Raw genomic sequence first — 18,456 nt, forward strand, 5'->3', positions numbered from 1 at the left:
TTCCATTGTATTTTACATTATAAAAACTATTAGCTTAGGGAGGGCTCTCCCCACTCTTTCGTCGCCTTTGCCGCGTGAACTTGCGTTGCTGAGGCCTGATGCTGAGGACTGTCCTGAGAGACTTTACCAAGAGACTGGTCCTGACCCGTTCTGACACTTAGTTAGAATAGGTAACTATGAGAAATGATTTATTCTGATTGATTTACTTTGACTAATTTTAGATAAAGCAATATAACTTTTAAACATGGTGTTGAATATTCTTTCTTGTCAATTATTGAGTACATTTTGATTACTGTTGTTGTATAGCTTGTATAGAGTATGATTAAGGATAACCACTATAATCAGATCCTATCGTCCTAGATATAGATGCAGGGTTTTCCTTCCCACAGGTCTTATGCTGGTAGAGTATTTGAGTGTATGTTAGTGAAATGGGCCCTAGCGTATGAAGAATGTATGTGCGTGTAACTGTGAGATTACTCTATCTGTGGTAGTGGGCATATTTTTGATACCCTGATCTGTATCAGCACCTTTTCCAATGTATTTGTTAAACTGTACCACTGATACACGTCTCTGCATTTTGTAAGTTGATTAATGTGCAGTTCTTTCCCTTGAACTGGATTTCCTGTGTAAACCAATAAATAATAATTTTCAAAAAGTTAGTCTGGATGAGAAGCAGACCTGATGATAAAGCATGATAAAACAGGACCATTATTGCCATTGCACATGACTAAATAGGTCAGAATATCTATTTTGCTATTCTTAGTATTTTTTTTTAGGATATATGATGTAAAGAGAGAATATTTCAGACCTGCTCTTGTCTCTCGCTTCCATTTTGTTTCAATGGGGACACTTATGAATGTAACCTAAGTTCCCATGTTATATCATAAATCATCAATCAGATATAGTGCTAAGAAGAAATACTTCTACGCTAGATGGAGATTGCCCAGGATGGGAGAACCCTTCCTCCTCCAGACTCCAAGCAGAGGCGTAGCTTCCACTGGTGCAGTGGGGGCAGTGATACTGCGGATGAAAGACCATAGGGGTCCACTGAACCAAGGTTATTGCTGTATTTCACAGTTAAAACAGCAGTCAATGGCCTATTTCTGTCCCATGGCACACTGGTTTCAAGTTGGTAGAGAGAGATAGAGGTGGGAGAAATCGCATAATTTTTCTATCGCATAATACATAAAATATCAGTGAGAATCAAAGGTTTTACACATAATACTTTCGCTGTGTTTTTATATAACAAGATCCCCCTTTTCATAATCTAGTCATTAGTAAAAATTAATTTATGTAGCTTTGCGTTACAACTGTCCAGTGACATAAAGGTACAGGAAATATGCACTCCCGCACAAGAAGGCCTGCAAGATGTTTGCGTCCATGCAATTCAGCAGCAGCAGCAGGTGTTTTCTAGAGACATGAAGCCGCTTCTATTTAAAGGCTGCTCCCACCTCGGCTTCCTGCTTGACCTCTTTGTCCCACACACACTCGCTTCCCTTCGCTGAGCCCCTTCTTTGTGCTGTTCTGGCCATCCTCAGTATTCCTCTTCAGGCTGCAGATGCTCCCCAATCCTGTTCTGACCCAGTGACCACTCTAGCATCGGATTTCCTAGAAGAAGAAAAAGACAACAAAGAAACAATCTGACATCATGTCTTTTTGCTGAAAAACAGTTCTTGTTTCTTCTGCTCTGAGCTCAGTAGCAGTAGAGTCTAAGAAACAAAATTACTCTTTGATTTTTGAAGCACGCACTAGACTCTTGCACTGGCAGTGCTCTGCTAAGAATAAACCTCCCTTGTAGTGAAACTTTCAGGGCTCCCTAGGAGTACAAGCTGGGTGGATCCTGGCTTAACCCACAGATTACAATTGGGACACCTAGACTCAGGGCATGATAAGTGGGTATGCAGAGATTTCTTGGGACGCTACGCTACATTTGGGACGCTACAAGATAATAGTGTTGACATCTGTCAAGCTATTCATTAAGAATCCATGGTCCAACTTCACGATGACACAAGCCTTCTGACCGGAAAGACAGAGCAGTACTAGATGTCTGTTGGGGTACGAACAAAGGACATACAAATACGTTTTGATGATTCTGTTTAATAACTATTTTATGAGTTAAAACACAGTTCTTGCATTTCACAGATACTCCTCTGATCAGACGTTCGCACAAAATGGGTGACAGGCCTTTTGTAGCTGCCACGGACGAGAACCATGCGAAAGAACACTTGATGGACATAATGAAGAACAATGTCATACATTCACCACAGTACAGAGATCTGGGCCTGATCCATTGTTTATTTGCTCCCCGTGCCATTCCAGTTTGAACCCAGCCATAAACAAATCAGTCTTGACCCTGCTTCCAATGGGAACAGTTCAACCCGAACTAGCAGGCCAGGTCCTCCCTGGACTGGAAACACACATCCTAGGACTGGTTTCAGGGTTTCACCTCTCATCAGCCAATATAGCTTGACTCCAGTGGCATGGAGGGCACGGGGCCTGTGTCTGGGAATACCCGTCCCACTCGGGGTGACAAATGCAAAAAGAACAATTGATGGACAGAATGCAGAACAATGTCATACATTTACCCCAGTACAGGGTATGCCCAGACATGGGTCCCTTGCTCACTTTGCCACTGGATTCAAGCTAGCCTGGCTGATGAGGGGTGCTACCCCGAAACCTGTCCCAGGATCGTTGTTTCCAGTTCAGGGAAGACCTGGCTTGGCAGTTCGGGTTGGACTGTTCCCATGAGGCACAGGGTCAAGACTGATTTGAAAATGGCTAGGTCTGAACTGAGGTGGAAAAGTGTGCTAAAGTACGATGATGGATTCAACCCAGATCTGTGACTGGGGTGGAAAAGTCTGAAAAGTTTCAGCACTCCGTCCATCATCTCCTTGTATTTGCTTTGTTCACCCCAAGTTGGCAGGGTATGCCTAGACGTGGGTCCCTTGCTCACTTTGCCACTATATTCAAGCTAGCCTGGCTGATGAGGGGTGTTACCCCGAATCCGGTCCCAGGATGCTTGTTTCCAGTTCAGGGAAGACCTGGCTTGGCAGTTCGGACTCGACTGTTCCCAGGAGGCACAGGGTCAAGACCGATTTGCATATAGCTGGGTCTGAACTGAGGTGGCGAAGTGAGCTAAAGAATGATGATGGATTCAACCCAGATATGTGACTTGGGGTGAGTGTCTGTAAAGTTTCAGCACTCCGTCCATCATCTCCTTGTATTTGCTTTGTTCGCCACTGAGGAGAACCACAGCATCTTGTTTCCCTTTCTTAACCCCAACCCCCTTTCCCCTTGGGGCCTGCAATCGGTACAGTGTAATTTCCTGCCACTGGATATAGACCCTAGGAGGAATCAAGGGATCTAGCGTCACCCTATTAGAACCACCAAGGATTCAGGTGAGTGGCTCGTAACATAGTCAATGCTGTTTAGATAAAGGAGAGAAATATTCCAAATTCAGACCACTATGTACAGTGCAACTCTAGGGATGATCTCTTTGGAGGATCCATGAGGATGGTGCAGCATACATTTTGACCACACCTTTAGAAGTCACACATACATAACCTAAATGTACACTTAGCACATGTTTCCTGTGTGGCCTAACAACATTAATAAGAAATGTTGCACTTGACGTTATTATTGAATTGCATTCACTGTAGAATTAGAGAATTTATACATGACACTGTGGGGCAAATTAGCAAGGGCCAGATCGCCGCTTTAGCGGCACTTTTTGCCAATAAAGATGTTGTTTTGTTATCGCCCAATTACCAAGCTTTCGCTAACAGCAGTTAGCGACAGCTTCCAGGCGATAGCGACCGGTTTGGGGCCCGCTTTGCATGTCAGCGCTATTTGTCGCTAATGACATGCAAAGTGGGCGTACCCAAACTGGTAGCGACTGAAAGCAGTCGCTAACACAGCTATCGCCTATTAGCAATACCCGCGGCGCGATAAAAAAAGCGCGCTAACCGCGATTAGCGCCAGGATTTTACACCTGGTAAAAACCTGACTTAGCCATATTAGTCAATGGGAGGTGGATTCTACGGCGAAGTCCCCACCTGCCTAATAGCAAGATTTTCCTTAGCGATAGGATTTTTATCGCTGGAAATCTCACGTTAACGATGGGATTCACCGCTATCGCTGGATTTTAATCGCCGTGGAGATAAACATTGGTAATACTGCGTTATCTCCACGATAGACTCCAGCGATAGGAGGCCATAAAACAAATCGCGCTAAGCGCGGTTTGCTATAATCATCGCAAGTTGTTGCTAATATGCCCCTCAGTGCCTTAACTCATTATATGGGATTTACTGTTTAGATGGTTGAATAGAAACTATCCTCACTTATTTAGAATGTATTTACTCTAGAAACGATAATGGATTTATGTAATGTGTGGACTAATGTTATACCTATATTTCATTTAAAATGTAGTCATTGGTAATACTTACAAGTGATTATTAAATTTTTACTGTGTGCCATATGCAATATGAATCTAATGTTCTGACAAGTTAAATTCATTAGTGTTTAAATGTGCACACGCTTAATAAATGTGCACCATTGATTTAATAGTTAACTTGCCCTTACTAGGCCTCTTTTCCATTCTGCATAAAATACTGTTTTCCATTGCTGTAGACATGACTTTCCTTTGCAGGTATTCACACACATTGTTAGTTATAGAATAGAATAGATACAACACTTTATTAGTGACAGAGAGCCTGAGAAGAAGACCTTGACAAAACAACATGGAGAGTGTTGTACTTGGCCCTTTTTGCAGGGTCATCCCTGAACTTTTTGCCTTCCTCCTGTATTTTTTCTGACCTGTTGTTGGCTGTTTTCTGACTCTGGGCACTTTACCACTGCTGATCAGTGCTAAAGTGCATATGCTCTCCCTATTCTAAATTGATGTATGAATTGGTGATTTCATAATTGACTGATTTGGTTTACTTGTCAGACCCTAGTACAGTGCACTGAGTGTGCCCAGGGCGTGTAAATCCAAATGCTGCTAGTGGGCTTGCAGCACTGGTTGTGCCACCCACAGAAGCAGCCTTGTAAAATGTGTCTAAGTTCTGCCATTGCAGAACCTGTGTGCAGTCTGGTACTGTCATGCTGACTGGGCAAGTGCACCCACTTGCCAGTCCCTAAACCTTCCCTTTTCTTCATACCAGACACTCCTATGGTAGGCCCATGGGCAGGGTGCATTGTAAGTATAAGGTAGGACATGCCCTGATGTGTGTGGCATGTCCTAATAGTGAATTACAGCCATTTTCGTCTTTCACTATTGCAAGGCTACCTGTTCTCCATAGGCCAGAATGGGCTGTTAGATTATTACATGTTTATAATCTTAACTGACTCAGAGAACATGGTAGAAATTCGAATTTAGTATGCCTGAACTCAGAATGATAAAATACATCTTTTAGTGAAGTTGGTTTTAACATTCTGTGTTTGAAAATACCACTTTTAGAAAGTAGGTATTTTCTTGTCTAACCATTCAAACCTGCCTCTGCTAGGTTGTGTATTCCTTGTCTGGAGTTTGAGTGACAGGGCTGGGGGATTCCAGGAGACAGGGTGAGTCCGCCCAATGGTGAATAGAGAGATCTGTATCTAGATGGGAGGGAGGAGTTGCACCTGGGACCTGAATAGGACAGTGCCTGCCCCCAACAGTGCTGGATCCACCCCCTGTGGTGCGTCTGATGTCTCTGCCCTGCACTGTGAAAGAAGAGAAGGAATCACGTCAACAAAGTGCTCCAGGGCTGTGCTTTCCCTCCACAATGCTGGCTCCACCTCCTGTGGGGCGCCTGATGTTTCTGCCCTGCACAGTGAATGAAGAGAAGGAATCCTGTCAACAAAGTGCTCCAGGGCTGTACTTGCCTTCCACAATGCTGGCTCCACCTCCTGTGGGGCGTCTGATGTTTCTGCCCTACACGGTGAAAGGAAAGGAGAAGTCTGGTAAACAGAGTGCTCAGGAACTGGTTTGGACTAGGCAAAGGCCCCTCTCCCCTCAGAGAACAAAGGATGTTGTGGTATAAGTAGTGGGACCCTGATCCCAAGAATTTAGATCACTTTTGGAACAAGAATAAACCTTTACTGAGGAGCGGAACCTGAAGAAACTGAGGAGAGACTATCCCTAAGCTGAAGTGCTGCTTGGGGGATTGTCCTGCAGTGGTTTGCCTGACTGCCAAAGGAAGGAGAAGAGACTTTGTGTGCTTATTTCAACTTGTAAGGATCTCCAAGGGCTTGGAACAGAGCTTGCCTCCTGCTGAAGTCTCAGGGACAACAGACTTCAACCCCCAGCTCCCCAGAGTTCTTTGGAAGTGCCTGCTGCTGTTTGGGCCTTCTGAGGGACTGTGTGTCACAAGGAGCTGGAAGCGCGACTCAACAAAGCCGAAGCGCGTCGCCGTCGCTGCTGCTGCCGTCGCACTTCTGAACAAGTGTGTCGCCGCTGGAGTTGCAGCTGAAGCTGTTGCCGTCGCACTTCTGAACAAGGGTGTTGCCTGGAAGATCTTCACGTCTTTATTTCTTTGCACCAGAACTTTGCCGCATTTCCATCGCTGCAACATTGCTTGTCGTGGAAGCGCAACGCATCGTAAGGTACATTGACGCAAAGTGTCGCATCTTAAGAACTGAACTAAACTAAGCTCAAACTACCATCCTGTCGTTTATGGTCTTGTGGTAAATCTATATAAAGTATATACTTATTTTTGATATAAAACCTGTGTGGTGTCCATTTGTAGTGTTGTCACTGGATTACTGTATGTGGTCACAAATGCTTTACACACTACCTCTGAGATAAGCCTGTCTGCTCGTGCCAAGCTACCAAGGGGGTGAGCAGGGGTTATTGTAGGAGTGTACCCCCTTACCCTGACTAGAGGCAAGGGTCCCTATTTGTGACAAGTACCTACCTGTGCCAACTAGAGACCCCCAAATCTAACAGAGAGCAAAAGCGTTAACTGAAGAGTCATATTCAGCAATGTTACCACATGGGTTTGGTGGTGCAAGGTGGATGTCGTTCCCATGTTCAGTATGGAATAATTTGCCGATGTTACATCTTACAATGTGAGAATGGAGAAGAACAATGGAACTCCTGATGATGCGAACAGAGGAGTGTTACCTGAATGTTTTAGTGTGAATAGCTGGAGTCAAAACTGTCTGATGCTAGAGCATTTTTCTTTACACTTGAGAGGTTTAGACCTCTATGTTTATTCCCTTTGATTCTTGCTGAGTGAGGCTAAAGGCTAAACACTCAAAACATCCCTGACCCAAGAAGACTCTCGATCGAGCTTCTGCAATGCTGACACCTTCCTTTACTTCTCTCACTTCCCATACTTTTTTATATTTTTCCATTTTCTGTAGTCCCCAGAAATTTGCGATTCCTTAGACTAATAATCCATCCTCTTAGATTGGACTTTAACGTAAACGATTCTAGATTTACTCAATGATCAGAGAAAGGACCGAAGTAACTGAACTTCTTGTTTATTTAATACTGAAATGCCTAAACTTCTTTCCCAGTTGTATTCTGTATCTTTATAGCATGGTACCAAGATTTGTGTACCTTATTCTGATTGCTAATTTGTAATAAACCTTCTTAACTTTAGTCACTGATTCCTGTTCTTTATTGTGTAGCCAAATTGGTTAGTTGATTGATATAATGTTGTCTCTCCTCACCTCTCAGTTGATAAAAAGGTCCACCGCAGGACAAATGGTAAGAGGGTAAGCCCAAAATGTTACATTGAATGCAAAAGGAAAATAAGGGAAAATAATTGTGAGGTACTGGGTTGTTCGTTGAAGGGGGAGTGAGCCCTTCTCAAGCAACAGTCACATTCCTTGTCAGGGTGAACAACAAACAGTCACCATATTAACCTGTGCTTAACCATCTGGTAGCTTGCCACAAAAGCTGTCAGGCTTAAGGCAATGTGTAAAGTATTTAAGCAGCACACAAACAGCAATAAAGTGAAAGCACAACACAAGAAAAATCACAAACTAATTTAGAAAAATAGAGTAAACTTTAATAAATTATTCGGCAACAAAATGATAACATCCCAATAAGTAGAACTGGAGATATGCAATTCAAAGTTTTAAGGTAAGTATAGGGCCTAAAAGCACAAAGTGACCTGCTGTGTGTATCTGGTTGTGTTGGACCAGGACAAAGTTACAAGTTCAGACCAACCGCGATGGAGTGCTGGCCAGTTGCAAGGACCAGGTTAGTCCCACTGAGTATTGTACCTTATGCTCTTGATCAAGAGCGTTGCGTTGTGCTACGGCAGTTCTGATGAGAATCTGCAAGGGCTACAATGTGAGGTCCTGGGTTGAGTTGCGCCGAGGTGCATGGGTTCCGATGAGCAGTTGCGAGGGTTGCGATGTGAGGTCCTACGTTGAGTTGCATCACTCTACATTGGTTCTGATGAGGATCTGCAAGGTGCTGTGGTATGTATGTCACACAGGGTCGATTTGCATTAAGATGTTTCTGGTCAGTTCTGAGGGAACGCACAGTTAGGCCAGGAGGAGTACACTCTGATGCCAGCCAAGGTGCCAGGACCTTGGGGGCAACACTTAGGGATCAGGAATCACTTCAACAGTGGCCAGCAGCAGGGCACAGGCAGGCCCAGTAGAGTTTTGGCAGCTGGGCAGATGCAGGAAAGGTCGCTGGAGCTTGTTATGTCCCTTAGCTCAGAAAAGGAGGTCAGTCATCTAGCCCTTGGAGTCCTAATGGTAGTTCTGTGCTAAAGAAGCAGGTCCAGTCTTCCTTCCTCAGGGCAATCCTTCCAGCAGGGCAGCATGTCCAGAAGAGATCTGAAGAGTGGGTCTGAAAGTCCTACTTTTATACCTGGTGCTAGCTTTGCCCCACCCTCCGCAGAGGAATTTGGAATTTCCTGCCTCCCTGCCCTGGTCCTAGTCTGTCTGCAGCCACAATATGCTAGTGTGAAGTTCTTTGTGTGTGTGCTGAGGCTGTGTCTGAAGTGCATGTGTGACAGGTGACAGCTCTGCACCCTCATCAAATAAGGATGGCCCATCCTGCCAACACCTAGTCCCTCTATTGTGATACTGTCTGGGAGGAAAACCCAAAGGCCAGCTGACAACTACATCTAGTCATGTGACCCATGGACCATGGCTGCAAGCACTAAATGCTTAGGACAAGAAAATGTCAACTTTCGATGAATGGAATTTTCAGAATTGTAACTAAAATCTACTTTACAATTAAAGAGGATTTAAAATTTAGTTCTACCTGTTTCCACACAAAAATTATCACTTTAAGGTAACCCAATGTTGTCCTATAGGAGCGGTAGCCTTTGCAATAGTGAAAAACAAATATAAGAGTTTTTCACTACCAGGACATGTAAAACCTTAAAGTACATATTCAACTTTTCAAATACAATCCCCTCTGTCATGTGGTCTTCTTACAAATACATTAAATGTGCCAATTTGGTGTGAGCCAATTTCATCATGTTTAAACGAGAGAGCAAAAGCACTTTAGCACTGGTTATCAGTGGTAAAAGGCAGAGTCCTAAAAGCCAACAAAAACGGGTACAGAAAACAGAAGGGGTGAAGGGCAAAAGTTTGGGGGTGACCCTGCTGAGAGGACCAGGTCTAAGAATAAGGAATTATATCAATGAGTAGAAGCTGTGAAAGGAAAGAACAATAAATAGTGAGACCTAACTTAAAAGTATGTACAATATTGACTATTACATCTTCAGAAAGCCAACTAGGTACAAGTGTCGGCTCGCATGAAAAAGGTTATAGACAATTATATTCACTGATATCGGGGTAAAGCTTGATCGATACTGTTTCTAGTTGCTACATCTGCCATTCGCAAGAACACCGCAGTAGTAATCCTAATCTCTCAGGCTTCTCAGAGGTCGGATCCTAGTGCATGTTAGCTCTACAGCTAGCACATTTCAATAATATTATCTAGTGAACCACGTCACGTGTCAAGGTTCATTGTCTTAGGAGATATTAGTCATAGTTCATTGAAATAAGTGGCTGTGGGGGCTGCCAAACATATATACCAAAACACAATATTGAATCACATGGCGTCATATCACGGCAGTTCTAGGAACACTTATCTCCAGGCACATAATAGGAGAGGAGCCCACAGCTGACATAAACTCGATATTCATTTAAAAATAGGATGCTCGTTGTGAGATTTGCATTTTCCTGTCACTCATCTATCTGTTGTCCCTTTTACTGTTGAATGTGGTCAAGGATTTGTTTTTAGTGACTAATGATGAAATCTTACCCATTTCTGAAAGCGGTTAAATAAAATAATACGATTTATTAATACAATATTGGAAATTAAATAGGAGTATCACAGGTTTACAACTAAGAATTTCATGCAATATTCAGATTGTGTTTTTAACAAATAGGTCTAACTCCGTCTTTAATTTGGAAACAAATGTATTTGTAGTTAATCGAATTATTTATGAGAGTTAAGGCAATTATAAATCCTAACCAGTCATGCTGTTCTCTATGTGTCTCTACCCTGTCATGTCAGTTGGTTTCAACTATCACTTTAATGCAGATTGCACCCAAAGTAAGAAAAGCCATCTGCCCAGTATTTTTGTGCTTTTTAAACATACATCGCTGATAGTGACCTAAACCTGCTAAACAATGCCCACTCCCCAATGTCACATATTAGTGGCTAACTCTTTTATCTGCAATTCAGCCACCGTTGACTGGCCTGGCAGCAGGCCACCAGCTTGCACTCGGTGGGGTGAATGTTTAAGGACCAGTTTATAAAATGAAAAGGGCAAGCAGAAGTGTAGTTTCGTTTCTTAGACTACCTCGCCCTATTTGTAATATAGTAGGAAAGTGTTGATACCCGTTCATATGGATACTTTCATTGAAGAAAGGAAGAGTGCCTGTATGAATAAAATGTTAAGCCCGGGACACATTTCATCAATATACACTTCAAAAGACAAGTTAACTTAGCCCACAAATATTAATTCCCCAGTGAGGAGCCTTCTAATTTGCCTCAAAGGGTTTATATAACATTAACCCTCTTATTGAGCTAATTGAATATAACAGTTCTTCGGGAGGATCCAGAGAAGAAAAGGCTTGACGCAACATATGCCTCAACTAGGTTGAGATTCACCTTCACTGATTATGAAGCTTTATTAGCATCTGGACTCAAGCCTTGTAGCAACCAAAGTAACACATTCTCAGATGCAACAGTAGACTTAGGGGCTGATTACGATCCAGATCGGAAGGGCTCGGAATCGGATTCGGGTTTACCGAATCGGATTCGGAACCCTTGTTTCTGACTGAATCATACACAGTTCCCAACGACCGATTGCGATGCCTGTAAACCGGTAGGGCTGTCCGAATCAGTTCCAAAAGATATTCGGACAGGTTGTGTCTTTTGGAGCCAAATCGTACATCTCTATGGACTCGAGTGAGCAATTATGATGACCGATTCGGACAGCTGTTCCGTTCCGATTTCTCTGGAACAAATCCGCTGCCGGAATCTGTCTTTGGGGGCCTGTAGCAGGCCGCCCTTCACCCGGGACCCTTCAAATCGGGTCTGTGGGGGTACCCAAGGGACCCCCATTTCCAACCATGCACAGTGTGGCAGGCACCATGGGGTGCCCGCCACACGGTGCAAGGTTTTCCCCAGCCAGCCCTTTCTTCAATAGGAGCCTGTGTTCTCGTTTGGAACACAGGCTCCCATTGATGTCAATGGGAGTCAGTCCGAATCATATCCAGAAGCATCCGAATACATCTAAATTGCTCAGTTGACCTCACCCGATCTGAGTCGTCCGGAAAGCATTACGGGACCGATTTTTAGGAATGCTTTCCAGACAAGATCGTAATCGGCCCCATAGTATTAGTGTAACCTATAAAAACACCACAAAATGTAACACAATTGTTATTTCAGGGAGAGACATTTGTCTATTAGCTTCTTTTACTGTGTATTCATAGTAGGTGGCACATGGAGACTATTCAACCTGCACATTAGGAAGCATCCATCAGTATTCATAGTTGTCAATTTTGGGAGCTCTCTCATTTTGACTTTAGACAGTAGCAAATGTGAACAGGGTTCAGAACTAAGGAACTTGGTGTCAGATTTACTAAGCACTTGTGTTGTCATTGTGTCACTCAAGGAGACACATGGCAACACAAGTGCATAAATAACATTTTAAATGCTACAAAATCGATATTTGCATGGCCTTGCATCATTTCTCACCCACAAATTAAAGTGAGGCAGTGTTGGGGAGGCATTACATAGGTGGAGCATGGGTGCTCACATGCATCCATCCATGTATTTTGACACAAACCCAGATTTACTAAAGTCAGTAAACCTACGTTTGCGCTAAAATAATGCACCTACCCAACCTTGGTGTTATGAGGAGAAATATGTATATTTCTCCTTGATACTTCCTCTCTCAGTGTTACTTCCTCTTTGCATGTCTGCTGCATTCTCAGCACACATGAAAAGAGGAATACCCCTCTGAGGATAGCTTTGTGCAGGAAGGTAAGGTAAACTATCCTTTCCAATGCGCAGGCATCCTTCTTTGCAACATGACACAAGGGTGCCTGCATTGGCACAAGGCTGCCACAAGTGCAAGGAGAGAGCAGATGTGCACCATATCTTATCAAATATGACAACTATAAGAGTTTTTCACTACCAGGACATGTAAAACCTTAAAGTACATATTCAACTTTTCAAATACAATCCCCTCTGTCATGTGGTCTTCTTAGGGACTACCCTAGGGGTGACTTATATGTCTTATAAAAGGTTTAGGCCTGGCAATAGGTTTATTTTTTCAGGTCGAAATAGCAGTTTAACACTGTGCACACTGGCTGTAATGGCAGACCTGAGAAAGGGCTACTTAAATGTGTGGCAAAAAGAGTGTTGCAGGCACTTAATTTAGAGGCCCTGGGTACATGTAGTACCACTTTACGAAGGAGTTACAAATACATTAAATGTGCCAATTTGGTGTTAGCCAATTTCATCATGTTTAAACGAGAGAGCAAAAGCACTTTAGCACTGGTTATCAGTGGTAAAAGGCAGAGTCCTAAAAGCCAACAAAAACGGGTACAGAAAACAGAAGGGGTGAAGGGCAAAAGTTTGGGGGTGACCCTGCTGAGAGGACCAGGTCTAAGAATAAGGAATTATATCAATGAGTAGAAGCTGTGAAAGGAAAGATATATGTATTTCTGTTCTCTCCAACTAATGCAACAGAGCGCAGCAAGTTCCTTTGCAGCATTACGTGAAAGTTTAGTAAATCAGGGCCTAAGAACTGGATCTTTGACCTGCTAATGTTGCAGAGTTTTCTTTATTCCTTTTTAGGATGCCATTCTAATGTTCTTTTATATGAAGAGCACGTTTTTGTAGTGAACCATTTTATCTCTTTATTGTGTGAGAATTAATAAATATATTTTTGACATCAATGCAATGACTGTTTGAAATGAGGGGCATATGTACAAGGGAAGTGGCAGAGGGTGTTGTTAGCCTCCTTGGCTTAACGATACGCTCCGTCACATCTGAAACGCAGGGCTGCACCATATTTAAAAGAATATGGTGCAGCCCTGCGTTTCCCCCCGCGCTGGCGCTAAGTTTAGCAGCTTAGCACCAACGCAGGCACCCTTACACCATAGTGCAAGCGTGTCAGTGGGCAGGGGAAGATTGTTTATGTACAGGGAGGTGTCCCTTCCTGCACATAAACAATTTTGAAATACTGTTTTGTAACGTCTATGTGTGCTGCTTAATGCAGCACACAGAGAAGTTGCAAAACGGCATTTTTCTAAAACAAAATTGCTTATGTGCATGAAGGGGGACCTTCCTGTACATAAACAATCATTGGCCTTTAGCTGTTTTCATGTGTGCTGCCCAACGCAGCACACATTAAAACAGCAACAAGCATTTGCAATGCAATAGGTCTCGCATTTATCCGATTTTGAGCCAATGCCATTGTAAATGACAATGCGTTTTATTTATGTTTTGGGTTTTAAAACATAATTCAAAGGCATTGTTATTTACAGTACTATTAGCTAATAGCTTAATATGATGTAATGAATAAATGTATGTATTGTGAAAAAAAAGGCCGCCTGAAAGTCTGCTAAAGTGTGACTTTCTCTGAGATGCCCGACACTTGAGAAAGGAAACCAGGCCGGGCTAATTAAGCGTAAACAAGCCAACTGAGAAAGACAGGACTCTATTCCTCTGCAGCATCTGTGGGATACAAATGCATGACAGCAGGATCCTAAAGTCGTTAAGGCAACAGAGGTCACCACTAAACAACACGTATCTGCAGCTGCATAGACCACGTGCATTTTGTGGGAAGTTCCCTTTAAAATTAATATACACGCAAATAGTAATTGTCTCAAGTTTTTATGTACTTTAACTGATAGACAACAAAGTAAAATAAACTTCAGCTAAGTGAACATATAAACATTATATGTGAAGTAAAATGCGCTCATGAACAATAGAATGTAAAGAATATACAAAGCACATATGGCCGTTTGGATTACATATAGGTGGGCGTAAAAGCTACGTTTGTAATAGGATACATGTGGAAGTTGTAAGACACACATTAGTGGTGATACACATATAAAGAACAATTTATACAAATGTGTTGTACAATGCATATAGATTGCTTGCACAGAAGGGAGATACGCGTACAGTGTGTAAAACACAGAAGTAAAAAAAAATGTTGAGGTGAGAAAAGTGAACGCGATGTAATCAAAAGTTTAGACACTGAAAAAGCCACATATAAAGTTTAACGTGCACACCTAAAAACGTGAAAAGCAGCACCGTGCAAGCGGATGAAGCTAAGCCAGCAAAATCAAGGAACTGCAGCTGTCTAGGTACACTTGCATTGTGATGGAAGTTGCTTGTAAAAGTAAAAAAAACTTAAGTGCTGATTGGTGCTGCATTTTGCCTTTAAACAACATGTCCTCCTATAAAATACGGTTTCTGTTCTCTTTCTTAGGCAGACTAACACAAAAAACATTTTATCGAAAACTGCCACCTAAAACTAATGCCTAATAAAAGCCCCGGCACCTTTGTCATCTCAAATTAAACCGTTGGAAAGCGGATGTAACCAGCACCGTGAAAGCAGCTGAAGCTGCACAGATTCCAAAGGCTGCACAAGAGCCGCTTTTAAGCCAGAAATGGTGATGAAAAGGCACAACTGGGGAAATAAAAGTTACATATTACGAAAAAAGTACATGTTTTGCCTCCTCACGTCCCCAAGCAACACCATTTTCTGGTGGAATAAGGTTGTGTAAAAAAAGGGACAGTTTGAATTTTATTGTAAGTTATACAACGAGCCAATAAGTCGAGGCCTGCTGCCTATGTAAAACACGGGCATTGTCGTTGTCATATGGAACAGCTAACTCCTATACCACAAAGTAAAAAACGCATACTGATTAAAATTTGAAAACACGTGTATTTTGTGATAAGTTGTCTTCAAAATTAATATAAACGTAATGTCAGATGTTTTTATGTACATTCACTCACAGACAACAAACAACAAGGAACTGCAGCTGGCTGGGCACAGGTGCATTTTGTGTTAAGTCTCCTTTAAAATTAATATATATGCAACTGCTAAATTTCTCACTGTTTGCCTTCAAAGAACATGCACTCTCCAATTGCACGGTTTATGTGCTGTTTCTTAGGCAGGCTAGCACCAAAAACATTTTTTTAAAAGCTGCTGCCCAATAAGAGCCCCAGCACCTCTATTGTCACAAATTAAGCTCTAAGAAAGGGTCTGTAACCAGGACTGTGAAAGCGTGCATGTAGCTAAGCCACAATCAAGGAACTGCAGCTGGCTGGATTTGCCTTTTAAAGTAAAATAAAGACGAGTGCTAAACGTGTCAGCTTTTGGCCTGTAAACAATATGCCCTCCAAACTGTACGTTTTCTGTGCTGTTCCGTAGGCAGGGTAACACAAAACAAATTATTAAAAAATGCTGCCTAATAACAGCTCCGGCACCTATCACCTTACAAATTAAGCTTATTGAAAGCAGCTGTAACCAGCATTGTTAACGAGGCTGTAGCTAAGCCAAAAACAACAAGGAAGCGCAGCTGGGTACACCACACCTACATTAAGAGAGAAATTAATTTAAAAATGTATTGAACAGAAAGTGCTGAATTTTACAATTTTCGCCTTTCAAGAACATGCCCTCCCCAATAATACAGGCTCAATTTTGTTTCTTATGCATGGTAACACCTAAAAATTGTTATAGAAAGCAGCCGCCAAATAAGAGCAACGGCACAAAAATGTACAATAAGGGTACGTATAAAAAATAAGTAGCGTGCTCAGCTGGACTGATTTTGTGCCAAATAATTCAGACGCAACAAACATAAGCCCCAAAATTAGCGTTAGTTATCAATTAACAATTATTGAGAGAATTAGACATTAAAGCTCGTCCCCAAAAATATCCGTTCCTACTTTTGGATTTATTAGCTGGATGTTAGTGAAACTTCTAAAATATGCACAATATAAAGCTGCTACCTGATTAGGAACACAGCATGTGTTACGTCACAAATTAAGCAGTTCGGAAACATCAGCAGGTAAAACACTAATTAAGGTTTAGTGCATATTTTCTTTGTTGCAAATTAAGAACTAGGAATGCGGCAGTAGATACGTGTCTAACAGAACATCTGTAGCCGCATGTTTGCAGCTACACACAACAAGAATTAGTAGCGTGAAATAAAATCAAAATCAATTTGTAAAAATAGGCTACAATCTTTTTTTAAAATAACTTGCACATTGCTTTATTAACTGGGTTAACATAATGTAATGAATAAACGTATGTATTGTGAAAAAAGGCCGCCTGAAAGTCTGCTAAAGTGTGACTTTCTGTGAGATGCCCGACACTTGAGAAAGGAAACCAGGCCGGGCTAATTAAGCGTAAACAAGCCAACTGAGAAAGATAGGAATCTATCCGTCTGCAGCATCTGTGGGATACAAATGCATGACAGCAGGATCCTAAAGTCCAGGGCCGGACTGGGAACCAAAACCGGCCCTGGCAAAGTGCTTGGCCCCCGGGGGCTGTTTGTTCCAGGTTAACTCTCTACACAACTAACACAATGGGCTAATGTCGCAACAGCAAAAGTCCCATGAAAATTTAAGAACCTACACACTTAAAATAAAACGCTGCGATACGAGCCAGTAAAAGCGCCAAGAAGATCCGAAAATGCACTTTAAAAAGTAAGAACCGCCATGATGTATTAAAAGAGGGCAAGATGAAGATGAAAGCAGGCAGATTGAAGCCAGTGAACTGAAAACAACTAAAAAATAACGGACAGATGCAGCTAAGGCTCCTTCCAGTCTGCTCTCTTCCTGTTCGCAATATAAATAAAGGTTTCACGGACATGAAAGTGGTGGCAGCATGCTTGTTACAATCCACAACACTTTGCTTTTAGAATAATTCACGACGAACAGTAGATGGTGTCATAGATAAGATTAAGAAACTAACCCCCGAAACAGTAAAAACAAGCATTAAACAAGCATTGGCCGCACGCGCTTAAAGTAAAAAAAAAAACAAGCGCGCACTGAAGCTGACGAAGTGGGAGGGGGAGTGGGGGCAGGCACGCAGGCTGCCAAATGGTGCGATGAATCACGGCTAAAGTGAAAGCAAACAAGTGGTTGCAGGACTCCAAATGGTGCGCGCGCCCGGACGGGTCACATGCACTGTAGTTGGAGGCCTGCAAAGCCACTGTTTGCACTTCCAAAACGCGCTTACTATAAGTCTCGCCAGAGCAGCGCTAAAGCGCTGGTCAGGCGAGACCTAAAAAGGTGAGACCTATTAAAAGAAAGAACAATGGCGCCCTCTGCTGTATTTTAGAAGTATTGCTGCATTCTTAAAACAAGCATTGGCGCGCGAAAGCACTTAATGAGCCATGACGGCTCGTAGATAAGAAAGGCAGTTGGCGGCTGGAGCCAAAGCTATGGAGAAGGGAGGGGGGAGTGGCAGCTGAGGAGCCATTAGATGCCAGCTGTGCACGTGCATGTGATCGTGCACTCAAGCTTTAGGCCAGCCAAAAGACTGTGGGTAGCACTTTGAAAATCCCACTTACAAAATATCTCGCTCAGAGCAGCGCAAGCGCTAGCTCAGACGAGACCTAAAAACGATGAGAAATTACACATTTCTCCTTGCTTCGCCAGATTAAGACCAGGTTTCCATGCAAATACATAAAGGGGCTTTTAGACAGCCTCTTTCAGTCATTGGTTACTGTGTGTGAACTGGCTTTAGATTTGGGAAAAACAATAAACACCGGGTTAAATTTTATAATAGCCTGAAAGAGCTTATGAACTCTAGAGGCCCAAAAATACGTACAAATATTATGTGAAAATATATCTGAGTTTTTATTACTTTTCATTTTGTTTTTAAAAAAAATTATTTTGGTTTCATTTAGATAACAATTGTTGTTCAATCAAAATTGATTTTACTACAAATGCAAATACAATACACATGATAAATATTTCCCATGTGAATTAGAACCACCTATCAATGA

The 18,456-nt window shown here is 42.4% G+C and overlaps 1 long non-coding RNA gene across 1 annotated transcript in view; it reads right to left on the reverse strand.

Annotated features, from left to right (window-relative positions):
• Positions 1-1,313: 1,313 nt before the first annotated feature.
• The window catches only part of LOC146855148 (uncharacterized), a 29,569-nt gene continuing 12,426 nt past the window's right edge, over positions 1,314-18,456 (reverse strand). The window contains exon 3 of the long non-coding RNA XR_014980791.1: positions 1,314-1,608. This is a non-coding gene — a long non-coding RNA (uncharacterized LOC146855148). The remainder of the gene's footprint in view (positions 1,609-18,456) is intronic.

The sequence above is a fragment of the Triturus cristatus genome, chromosome 4_1, assembly GCF_964204655.1.
Source record: "Triturus cristatus chromosome 4_1, aTriCri1.1, whole genome shotgun sequence".
In the NCBI taxonomy this organism is placed as follows: domain Eukaryota; kingdom Metazoa; phylum Chordata; class Amphibia; order Caudata; family Salamandridae; genus Triturus; species Triturus cristatus.